Source organism: Myotis yumanensis, unplaced genomic scaffold (assembly GCF_028538775.1).
Source record: "Myotis yumanensis isolate MYYU_CA2020_CCGP unplaced genomic scaffold, mMyoYum1.0.hap1 SCAF_35, whole genome shotgun sequence".
NCBI lineage: Eukaryota > Metazoa > Chordata > Mammalia > Chiroptera > Vespertilionidae > Myotis > Myotis yumanensis.
In genome coordinates this window covers 435,068-447,679 of record NW_027223786.1, presented here as the reverse complement: position 1 = coordinate 447,679, position 12,612 = coordinate 435,068, and the positions used below count along the sequence as shown (strand labels likewise).

The window sequence follows — 12,612 nt, the reverse complement described above, 5'->3', positions numbered from 1 at the left end:
AGGGAGGGAGAGAGCTAGAGAGTTAGAAACATCAATGAGAGAGTAACATTGATCAGCTGCCTCCTGCACACCTCCCACTGGGGATGTGCCCGCAACCAAGGTACACGCCCTTGACCGGAATCGAACCTGGGACCTTTCAGTCCACAGGCTGACACTCTATCCACTGAGCAAAACCGGTTAGGCCTTTTTTTTCTTTCTTTCTTTCACGTACAGCCCACATACAATGATACAGTCTTATCATGAATCCACATTTACTATTATTTATTTATTCATTCATTCATTCATTTATTTATTTATTTATTTATTTATTTATATGTACAGCCCGGCTTATCACAGCGTTATACATTTATGAGTCTCTCAAACAAAACCCCAGAAAACACGTTGCAATGCTTACCCGTCCTGTTTCTATTCCTATCAACGCTTCAACCCTTTAGGGATGTTTCCAGGCGGCATTAGCGGCATTGGCGGCATTGGCGGCATTGGCGGCATTGGCGGCGGCGGCAGTGGCGGCAGCACAGTGCGGGGCGTGTTCACTGAAAGGAAATTCCTAAATCGCCCCGTATTCGCTCGCGGAGGAAATTTCAAAGTCTAACTGACAGTCCTTCATCCGCATCGTGGGAGTGTCTGTCCTTCTTGACTGCTAGGTGGAAACGAGAGAGAGAGAGAGAGAGAGAGAGAGAGAGAGAGAGAGAGAGAGAGAATGAGAATATGAACCTTTCAAACGCCCCCCCCCCCCGCCCCCCCAGTACCCGACCCTGCATTCTCACCACCCTGGTGATGACATGATGATGATGCAACCTGTCCTTGTCATGCGCCACCTTCCTGGTGACCGCTTTTATAAGCCTCAAAGCGAGGTCGGCCAGAGGGCCGGGTTGGTCCGTTGTCGTCACAGGGCGGAGCCAAATCAGAGACAGCGCTTGCGCAGTCTGCAGACAGAGGGGCATGAATGGAAGGCAGTGGATTGCCATACTAGCACTTTGGATGGAGGCATATCCATGATAAATAACACAAAGCAGTACCTGTACCTCAAATGGAAACTTCTTTCGCAGACATGAAAAATGCAGGTCAAGTCACTTGGACACTATGGACGGCTTTGTCGTGTAGAAATGGGCAGGCGTGAATTAGGCATTCTGAACTTTGTCCTCCTTTGGGTTTGTCCTTGTGATCCAAAGGAACTCTCCCCAGCCAGGAAAGGTATTAGGTGGACTGAAGTGGACCACAGTGGGGTTTCTGGCTGGAAACCACAAACCACAACAATGGCGGCGACCGACCGGGTGTGCCGTGCCGTGCCCTGCCATGCCCCAGAAAGTCATAGTCAGGACTGAACCGAGGACCTTCCTCTTTCTCTTTCTTCTTATTCTTTCTTTCTTTCTTTCTTTCTTCTTTCTTTCTTTCTTTCTTTCTTTCTTTCTTTCTTTCTTTCTCTTTCTTTCTTTCTTTCTTTCTTTCTTTCTTTCTTTCTTTTTCTTTCTTTCTTTCTTTTTCTTTCTTTCTTTCTTTTTCTTTCTTTCTTTCTTTCTTTCTTTCTTTCTCTTTCTTCTTTCTCTCTCTCTCTCTCTCTCTCTCTCTCTCTCTCCCCTCCTCCCTTCCTTTCTTTTTTCTTTTTATTTTATTCTATTTTTTTGGCCCTTCCACCCCCTAAACTTGGTTCCTAGGGGGAGGGGACACACCTCTCCCTCTTCTACTCCAGCTTCCCCGCTCTTCCCCTTGCCTCAGATTTGAGTCTCTGCAAGTGCAAACAGCGGGCGACCTACTACAGAGCCTTGCAGTCAATGGGTAGTCCTTATTCTTGTGTGGGTGACCTTAGTTGAACTTCACACAGGTTGTTTTCTGCATAGGTGTCATTCAAGGAAAACAAACAAAAAACTCAGAATAAGAGCCATGCCCAGTGTCATTAACTAACGAGGTCCTTTGGCATCCTCTCTTCCCAGCGTCCCTCCTGCTTCCCTCCAACTCTCTCCCTTCCTCTTGCTCCCCCTCTCCTCCACTCCATTCCAGTCTATTCAACTCACCCCCCCCCCCCCCCGCAGATTCTGTCCATCCTGGAGCTCACACTCAGTATACATACATACATACATACATACATATATTCGTCCTACACCTGAGTATCAACCAAAGACTTGGAAACAATGAGGAGGAGACTCAAGAAGTAATGCCATTCAAAACTAAACATTAAGTCATTGTGTAAATTCTGTGAAAGGAAAAGTGGATAGGGTATGCCTGTAAATGGCATAGCTCTCCCTGCTCACCTAGCCTTTTCAATGACAGCACCCACCCCATACCCACCCCCTTACTGTCATGGATGCTTTTCATGATCCCTGAGAGGAAGAAAATATCCCCTGCTGCTGAACCCTGGCTTTTCACACTGCAGATGACCCTCTTGGACAGATGCAGGAACTCTCTCCCTCCCAGTCCCAGAGAGGGTGTTTTGACCCACCCTTGATCTCTTTCTTGGTTTGTTTTCTTTCAATGGTGGTAAACACAGACCTCCTTTGAACCTTTGATAAGCCTACAGTTTACAATCACACTCCTTTAGCTTGATTTTTAATACAACTCCCGGGGTCAGGATCATGACTTTAGAGTCACGGTTGGTTCGCCCAATGAGAGGACTCTTGTGTGTGTGTGTGTGTGTGTGTGGGGGGGGATTGCCCACTTTGCTTTCTCCCGCCTCCCTAAAATGTCACCAGTGGATTTCATGTAACCCACGTACGGTCTCCTCCTGGGATTGGAGTGTATAAAATAAGGGGGCCGACATTGCCATTCTTTGGAACATCATCTCCCGCCATTGAGATTGTGCTTCCCGGCGTACGAGCGACATTTCTGGACAGTTTGGCTGAAAGACATTCACAGAAATTCTTCACAGGTTGGAGGATTTCTTACGTTGTTGACAAATGCCACACACGCACACATGTGTGTGCACTTGGTTCACAGTTGCCACCTGTGGGGGATCCATCCCGCAACCCGTGCATGTGCCCTTGACCTCAATCGAACCTGGTACCCTTTAGTCTGCAGGCCGACGCTCTATCTTCCCTGAGCCAAACCGGCTAGGGTGTAATTTTCCTTTTTAAATCCCCTCATTTTTATTGAGTACATTGCTGACTGTTACCTATCCCTACGCCAACCTAAGTAAGAGAAGTATGTGTCTGTCATTTTATTTTAATTTTTATCCAATCCCAGAGGTTTCCTGCCCCCCCACCCCACCCCGCTTTGCCTTCTTTGGCCTCCCTCATCTATCACCAACGGAGTTCATGTAACCCACTTACATCTCCTCTTTTGCTTGACACATGGCCCTCTTGCCTACTGGGAGCCACTGAGCAAAAGGGTTTTGTCCTCAGCTCCAAGCTGCCTTTCGGCGGACACCACTTCAGTCCGGGGCCGAAGCTCTCAGTGGACAGACAGGCTGAGGTGGCCAAGCCAGGGCAGGCTCCAGGCAGGGACCGGATCCTCAGGTCAGGTCCCCTTTGTCCAGCCCACCTGTGTTCTGTCCAGGTCGTGGGAGATGGCACTGCCCCACATGGGGGAGTGGCAGCTTGTCACAGCAGCCAGGCTTGCGGTGGACTCAGAACCAGCTCAGGAGGTGTGGCATGCTCCTAGTGCCCTGGTAAACCAGTTCTCCGGGCAGGGAGAGTCCTTGAATGTAGCATCTGGGCAATTTCTGTGGTGTAAATACTCCCACCATGGCCCATTCCAGGCTCCCATGGTGACTGTCGGTTAATGCATTGAGCTCCGAGTTGGGGAGACAAACACAGTCTGCTCCCCCCAGCACACCTTGTGTCTCTTCCTACCTACCTCCCCTCACCCCAACCACACTGCCATGCCTTCCATGAGGCTGAAATGCTCAAGTCCCAGCCGTCCCTGCTCACAAAAACCTCTGCAGGGTAGGGGATTTCACTGCTAGCCCCTAGACAGCAGGCTTGAAGCTCTTGGGATCCTCAGCAATAAAGCACTTTACATCCTCCCCCCCGCCCCCCAGCCAAAAAAAAAGATAAGGATAACCAGGAAGCTGGTCGTGCCCACAGGGGCCTGGAAAGATGGGTGGGGGCCCCTAATATTCCAAAACAGGTCTAGCTGCAGGCAAGGTGGGTAGCATTCAACTCAGTGGTGCCAGGAACTGGCCAAACCTTTCCCTCGTCTGCTTTCTAGTGGCGGGGGTGGGGTGGGGTGGAGTGGTGGTGGTGGTGGTGGTGCGGGCTAGGTTGCCAAAGAAGATTGGCATTTCTTTTTCTTGGATGGAGGGACCCCCTGAGTCTAATTTCTCCTAAGTGTTGGTGAGTATGTACCCCCAAAAAGGGGACTCTCAAGGTACCGCGGCCCGGTTCCCCATCTACAGAGACACATGAGTAACGACCCAAGCCGAGAGTGAGAGGCATCTCTGCCAGCCTCTGGGGCTGCTTGGGGCCATTCTGAGCGGGTAGGGTCCCCCATGAATCGGGTAGCTCGGGCTGTGTCGTGGAAGTTCCTCATGGAGAAAGGACTGTTGGCAAACAGACATACGTTTAGTCGGTCTCCAGATGAGATTCCTCTCGGGATGTTCCCTTTTTAAAAATCATCATTCTTGCCCTAACTGTTTTGGCTCAGTGGATAGAGCAGCGATGGCGAACCTTTTCAGATCGGTGTGCCAGCATTTTGAAAAACCCTAACTTAACTCTGGTGCCCTGTCACATATAGAAATTTTTTGATATTTGCAACCATGGTAAAACAAAGACTTATATTTCTGATATTCATTTTATATATTTAAATGCCATTTAACAGAGAAAAAATCAACCAAAAAAAAAAAATGAGTTGTGTCATAGGTTCGCCATCACTGGGATAGAGAGTCAGCCTGCGGACTCAAGGGTCCCAGGTTCAATTCCAGTCAAGGGCATGTACCTTGGTTGCGGGCACATCCCCAGTAGGGAGTGTGCAGGAGGCAGCTGATCAATGTTTCTCTCTCATCGATGTTTCCAACTCTCTATCCCTCTCCCTTCCTCTCTGTAAAATAAATAAATAAATAAATAAATAAAGTCTATTTTAAAAAATAAAAACCATCACATTCTCCCCTGTTGGTTCAGTCTCTGGCTCATTGAAGTCTACATACACACGACCCTTCTAATAAAGCCCCACAAAAACCAACAACCAACATATGTTGGCGTCACTGGCTTAAAGACAGACATGCAGACAGACAGACAGACAGAGACAAACCTCTGAGTCCCTATCAGGTGAACTGGGGACGGTTTGAGCAGGAAAATATAGGTTGCCCCTGTCCCATGCCCTCATTGAAAGGGGACAGGTTCTGATTTTAAAACAGCCGTTGGTCGGTCGGTCCGTCGGTCGGTGGGGTACCCCTACCTACCGCTGTGGGCACACAAGCTTGACTCCCAGGGAGAGGGAGACTTGGTTGGGTAGGGTTAAGAACAGGTAAAGTAGCCCCGGCCTGTCGGTCGGCATCTCCGAGAGCTTCAGGACCTTCACCTGTTAGGATCATTGCCATTTTTCCAAAAGCGGTATGAGTGAGGAGAAGGGGAGATTCCCTCTCACAGTCCTCGGAGCATCCCTCAGTTGGTTCGCTTCTGTGTGTTTTCTCTTTGTAAATCCAATGTCTGTCTTTTGTTGTTGTTGTTTTCTACACTCTTTCTAAGGGTGACCTGGCTTCTGACAGCAGAAACAGACGCCTCTACCATTTCACAGCAGACCTCATGGACAGATTCTGTTGCCTCGCCCTCAGAAACCAGCAGGTGTATACATCGTGTTCACAGAAAAACATGCAAACCCATAGAGATCTTTCATGAGTTTATTTGAGCCAAACTGTCCACACTTGCCAGGAAGCAGAACCCCAAGCGGTTCGGACAATGCTCCAGAGAATGGCTGTTTTTCACTGTGTTTTATTCTTTCTTTCTCTAAATTATTATTTAATGCATTTTTATTAATTTCTGAGAGAAAGGGAGGGGGAGAGAGCGATAGAAACACTCACTACTGGGGATTGAGCCCACAACCGGGCCTGCACCCTTGACTAAAATCGAACCCCAGACCCTTCGGTCTCCAGGCCGATGCTCTACCCACTGACCAAAACCAGCTGGGGCGTTACTTTGTTTTATATGTGACAATCCAACCAAGGAGGAGACATACGTGGGTTACAGGAAATCCACTGGTGATAGATGAAGGAGAGAGGGAGGGAGGGAGGGAGGGAGGAAAGGGAGGTTGGGGTGGGGCATGGGGGTACACCTCTGGTATTGGATATAAAGCAAAATGATAGATGCATACTTCTTTTTTAAAAATATATATTTTTATTGATTGCAGAGAGGGAGGGAGGGAGAGAGAAACATCATTGATGAGGGAGAATCGGGGATCGGCGGCCTCCTGCATGCCCCATAGTGGGGCTTGAGCCCGTGACCAGGGTGGGCATGCTCCCTGGCCCCGAATCGAACCCAAGACCTTAAGGTCTGCCACAGGCTGACATCGGCTCTACCCACTGAGCCAAACCTGCCAGGGCCACACCTACTTCTTTTCCTTAGGTAGGTGCAGGATAGATAGTTAACAGGCAACAATACACGTGATAATAATAACAATGAAGGAATTTATGGTCTCTTTCCTGCAGGGCACCCAGGGGCATTTGCTTGTGTGTGTGTGTGTGTGTGGGGGGGGGCGCGGAGGTGGGGGGGAGGGGGAGAGAGTAGGGGGGCTAATGTTACAAGCTCCTCTGACATTTCAGAGGTGTGTTGTCTTACATGCAAAAGGACCATAGGTTCAGTTAAGGTAAACGCTGACCTGGTCAGGGAAGACTCAGGCCTAGGACGCGACTACCCACCACAAGTGCTCTTAGTGACAGCCTCCCTTCAGACCATCCCTGCGGTCGATTTAGGCCTTTCAGTTTGCAAGACCGCCAGGCAGGCCTTCCCCTGAGCTCGTCGGGTTAGCCTGTGGCCCCTTTTGTCCACAGTTGTGTGGGAATAAAGGAGTAATCCTTTCTGTCAAAGGAGGGAGCTTAGGCAGCCTCCATTTTGGCTCCAGGGACTTGGCAGCCGCCGTTTTGAAATGGCATAGGTCAACCCCTCCCTCTTATCCTCTCCTCTCCACGCACCCCTCCCCCCGTTTTAATTTCGCTGTTTTGTTTCTCTTTTAAACAAATTCACATTTCATTTATGTTGACATAAACGGTACAAAATTAACTTTCTTCACCGAAAATAACAGCTATGTTTTCTGTATTCTTCCTAGATAAACTACAAAACGCATTCTTGTAGGTTGTCTAGGTTTCGCTTATAAATTGAGATGCGGCAGTAGATGTATCCACGGAAAAAGACAGAATGAAACAGACCGATCTGTTGTCAGGATCCATGGCCTCTGATCCTGTCTTGACCGTGAAACGGAAGTGTTCCGCATATTCTAGCTTATGGAGCCCTAACTGGTTTGGCTCAGTGGATAGAGCATCTGCCTGCTGACTAAAAGGTCTCAGGTTTGATTCCTGTCAAGGGCATGTACCTTGGTTGTGGGCACATCCCCAGTAGGAAGTGTGCAGGAGGCAGCTGATCAATGTTTCTCTCTCATCGATGTTTCTAACTCTCTATCCCTCTCCCTTCCTCTCTATAAAAAAAATAAATAAAATACATTTAAAAAAATAAAAATAATCATTCTCCCCTTTTGGTTCAGTCTCTGGCTCACTGAAGTCTACATACACGGGACCCTCCTAAAAAAAAAAAAAAAAACCCACCCCACAAAAACCAACAACCAAGTAAGTTGGCATCACTGGCTTGAGTCAAACTGTCCAAACTTGCCGGGAAGCAGAACCTCAAGGGGTTTGGACAATGCTCCAGAGAATGGCTGTTTTTCACTTTGTTTTATTCATTCTTCTTTTCTAAATTATTACTTAATACATTTTTATTGATTTCTGAGAGGAAGGGAGAGGGAGAGAGCGATAGAAACGTCCAGGATGACAGAGGATCACCCGTCCGCTGCTTCCTGCACACCCGCTCCTGGGGATCGAGCCCACAACCGGGCCTGCTCCCTTGACTGTAATCGAACCCAGGACCCCTTCAGTCCCCAGGCCGATGCTCTACCCACTGACCCAAACTGTCCGGGGCATCACTTTGTTTAATACATGACAATCCAATTCAAGGAGGAGACATAAGTGGGTTACAGGAAATCCACTGGTGATAGATGAAGGAGGGAGGGAGCGATGGAGGTACCAAAGTGGGGCGGGGGTGGGGGGACCGACCTCTGAGATTGAATAAAAAGTGAAATGATAGACGCACACTTCTTTTTATTTATTTTATTAATGTTTTACAGAGAGGAAGGGAGAGGGAGGGAGAGAGAAACCTCATCAATGAGAGAGAATCTTGGATCGGCCGCCTCCTGCACCGCCCCTAGTGGGGCTCAAGCCTCTGACCTGGGCGGGTGGGCATGCGCCCGGGACCAAAATCGAACCCGGGACCTTAAGGTCCGCCACAGGCTGACCTCGGCTCTACCCACTGAGCCAAACCGGTCAGGGCCACACCTACTTCTTTTCCTGAGGTGGGTGCAGGATAGATAGTTAACAGGCAACAATACATGTGATAACAATAGCAATGAAGGAATTTATGGTCTGTCCTGCAGAGCCCCCAGGCGCATTTGCTTGTGTGTGTGTGTGTGGCGGGGGGCGGGGGGGGGGGGGGGAAGGGCGCGGGCCGGGATGGTGGGATGTTACAAGTTCCTCTGACATTTTATAGCATAGGTATGTTGTGTCTTAGATGCTAAGGTAAACACTGACCTGGTCTGGGAAGACTCTGGCCTAGGTAGGACGGGACTACCCACCACTACTGCTCTTAGTAACAGTCTCCCTTCAGACCATCCCTGCGGTGGCTTTAGGCCTCTTGGTTTGCAAGACCGCCAGGCAGGCCTTCCCCTGAGCTCGTAGGGTTAGCATGTGGCCCCTTTCCTTGTCCACAGTTGTGTGGGAATAAAGGAGTCATCCTTTCTGTCAAAGAAGGGAGTTTAGGCAGCTTCCCTTTTGGCTCCAGGGGCCTGGCAGCCACCATTTTGAAATGGCAAAGGTCAAGCCCTCCCTCTTATCCTCTCCACCCGGCCTCCCCCTCCCAGCCCACCCCGTTTTAATTTCGGCGTTTTGTTTTTCCATTAAACAAATTTACATTTTATTTATGTTGACATAGACTGTACAAAATTGACTTTCTTCACCGAAAATGACAGCGATGTTTTCTGTATTCCTAGACCAACTACAAAACGCATTCTTGTCGGTTGTCTCGGTTTCCCTTATAAATCGAGACGCGGCAGTAGATGTAACCATGGAAAAAGACGGAATGAAACAGACCGATCTGTTGTCAGGATCCTTGGCCTCTAATCTTGTCTTGACCGTGAAACGGAAGTGTGCCACATATTCTTGCTAAAAAGCTTATGAGGATATAGGCTCAACAAAGGAATGTAAACAGCGACACCCAGATGTGGGTGTAAGGATGGCGGGTTCTTTCTTCAATGTTTCACAGTCATTTGTTTAAGATCATCGAATAAAGACAAAAATCCACACCGAAATCCTTGTCTGGCAAGCTCATGTTTCTTTCACTAGCTGGTCATTTCACTGTTGGTTACAGATTTCTCGTAGCACACTTAAAACTCCTGCTAGTCAGAGGTTAGTCGTGAGCTTCATTGCACAATTTTATGAAACAGATTCCTCCCACACCTTCTCAAAATTTATTTCTTCAAAGAACTGATAACTCAATGCCCAACAACTGTGACAATGAATGTGATGTCTGCAATGACCTCACTAAAACAAGCCCAAAGTGCCATCAGCAGAGATCACACAGAAGTGCAACGTGGCGCTTCCGATGATGCCTGCCGCCCTCTGGAAGAACAACAGTTAGTTCTCCAAAGCATGAGAGTTCACACCGTGGCCATTTAAGCACAGGATCAGTGGCTACTCTACTCAAGAGATCCAGTGATTAAGTGACCCACCTATATCTTACAGCTTTTCTCTGTTTCCTTTCAAATTTCTCAGATTTTTTTTCAATATCAGATATAAAAGAGAACGCATTTTAAAAGTCCCTCGGGTATTTCCGACACTTTCGGAATTATCTGTAGGAAGCTCTTAGTTGTGTAGACTTTGATGTATGTGTCCACCGTTAAATCCAAATCATGTTTCACATCGAAATGCATGTTAAGCAAAGCTAAGCTACTTGACCTTTGCCCTGTGAAAGTGTTCCTGGGGTGTGCTTAGAGATGCTTTCGACCGTTTTCATAGCGTTCGTTCTCAACCTTCATCACAGGGAGAATTCATAGGACCTTTAGCAATGTATAAACATGAGGAAAAAACTTGATGTCTGGCAGGTGGAGGGGGCCATGGTGGATGGGAGCTCTATGTCTTTTCCTCTGGGTATCCACTTGATTCTCCAACAATGCAGCTCAGCTGAGAGTGCTGTATCGGGATTGGGTAAGTCGCTGCCGTACATGTCAGCCTGGTGTTCCTCTGGCATATTGAATTTGAGCCGTACCATGACAGAGGGGACCAGAGATAAGCATTGAAGAGCTTTGGAGGAACTGTTCTGAGGAGACTATCTCTTTCAGTTCCTGAACAATGTGTTCCACTGTTTTGACGCTTAGAGGCTCTTTATAGCACCTCTCAAAAGTCAGCTGAGACTCCAGGTTCCCTTGCTGAGCTCTGCGGAGCTTCCCAGGGAGCTTCATCAGAATAGCAAGTGTGGTTACCAAATCGGTGGCTTCCTCAAACCAAAATTCACAATAAACTTCAATATCTTCCATCCCTTCATGTAGCGAATGCAGCGCCTGCAGTCGAGCTACTGGCTGCAGAGAAGACATCAGAGGTCTGACCCTGGAGATTTTTCCCGGAGGCTCCTGTGAAAGGTAGAACGTTTTGAAGAACAACAATGGTAACCACGAAATCAAAATCTGTTGCTTCACTGCAGAGTGCGAATGCTCGGCCCGCTATACAGTTTTCCCATCTACTATGTGTGTCCTCATGTATACCGCCTACACAGAAAACAAGCGCTTGCAGGAACTCCACTACAATTTCAAAAGCATCGTGCCTGCCCGCCCGCTGAGAATGGCACATTTCCTTCAGTTCTTTCCCGCTTTCTTCATTGTTCTGGAAGAGGACAGAAGCGACACTGTCAAGCTCTAAAAGCGGTTGTGGTGACGGATGGAAAAAAGATCAAACTTCCTCCATTGTTCCAAACGCAACAGACGCTCCCGTGACAGGCACCGATCTGGCCGATCGCGGACTTCAGGCACAGGGAAGAGCAGAGTGTGTAGACAGCTTGGGGAGGGATGTTTCTCCAAAAGTCTAGAAGCAACAACTTTCGTTTTGGAAGGAAAGCCACTGGACACAATGGAAGCCTGGCCACGACAATATTCCATGCGTAATCCCCACTTCTCTGGTCTCGTCCTTGGAAATGTCATAGCCAAAATTTCGGCAGCGGCTTCAGAAGGCAGGAAACCCACAGATTCCTCTCTCAGGTCACGAGCTTTGTCAGCAACCCTCACCAACGCGGGCAGGTGCTCTTCCCCTGCTGTGTCCACTACGTGCGTGCGTGTGTGCGTCCCTCTGTCAGGGGCCATGGAAAAGAAGGGAGAGTCTCTCACTCCCCGGAGCGTTCCTTCTCGAATGCGGCTCTCACGGATCTCTAGCATCTGCTTCTGCTTGTACTTTTGAACAGAACGGTGCGTTGACTGCTGTGGTCTCAAAGGGCTTTCTCAGAGAGAACCTCTTCACCAGAATTTATCGGGCACTCCGACAGTGCCTGCCTGCCTGCCTGCCTGCCTGCCTGCCTGAAAGTTATCGGGAGTGAAGAGGCCTTCTGGGATTTCATCAGCTTCATGTCCATCTAGAGCAGTGGTTCTCAACCTTCCTAATGCCGCGACCCCTGAATACAGTTCCTCATGTTGTGGTGAACCCCAATTTCATTGTTACAGATTGAACATAATGAAAGCATAGTGATTAATCACAAAAACAATATGCAATTATACATGTGTTTTCCGATGGTCTTAGGCCACCCCTGTGAGAAGGTCGTTCGACCACCAAAGGGGTCGCGACCCACAGGTTGAGAACCGCTGATCTAGAGGTATCTTTTGTTTTCCCATAAGAATCAAAACTGCAAATAAAGATTTTAAAGTATTCTTTTGTTTACTTTCTCTTCAAGGGTTAAAGGTAAAGTGTCTTCATCCTGTTCTTAACCCGCTTCTGTATTGGAGTTCTGAGCAAGGCTGTTGTTGATCGCTCTATGTTTGTTTTTGTTCCTGTTCAGAAGTTTCGTCAATTTTTTTTCCTGTTTCCATGTCCTGATTTCATCTTCGCTCAATTCTTTTATTCGTTTTCTATGTCTACTATGTGGATTGTTCAAATGACTGGTAAGATCACCTATTGTTGGTATTACATTATCTCGAAGAACTGTCCTATAAGGAAGGACTAGTTCTACAGATCATAGAGGTCTCAGAGTGTTTGGCACATCATCAATAATGTTTATTGAGTTGTTCAGGTGTTTTATCTTCTAAGTTTGCTCTCCTACAATTTCCCACCCACTTCTGGCATCTGGCCGGATCCCTCAGGAACCTGAAGAAGGCCAAATCTGACTGCATGCTCTTCCGCTTGCAGTCCGCCGGCGCTGCCCCCCGCCCTCCCCCCCAGAAGTTTGGCAT

At 48.2% G+C, this 12,612-nt stretch overlaps 2 pseudogenes; both read right to left on the bottom strand.

The window, feature by feature from the left end:
* Positions 1–430: 430 nt before the first annotated feature.
* On the bottom strand, positions 431–11,671 carry LOC139000851 (52 kDa repressor of the inhibitor of the protein kinase-like; annotated as a pseudogene).
* Positions 11,672–12,036: 365 nt separating this feature from the next.
* LOC139000850 (52 kDa repressor of the inhibitor of the protein kinase pseudogene) lies at positions 12,037–12,612 on the bottom strand (annotated as a pseudogene).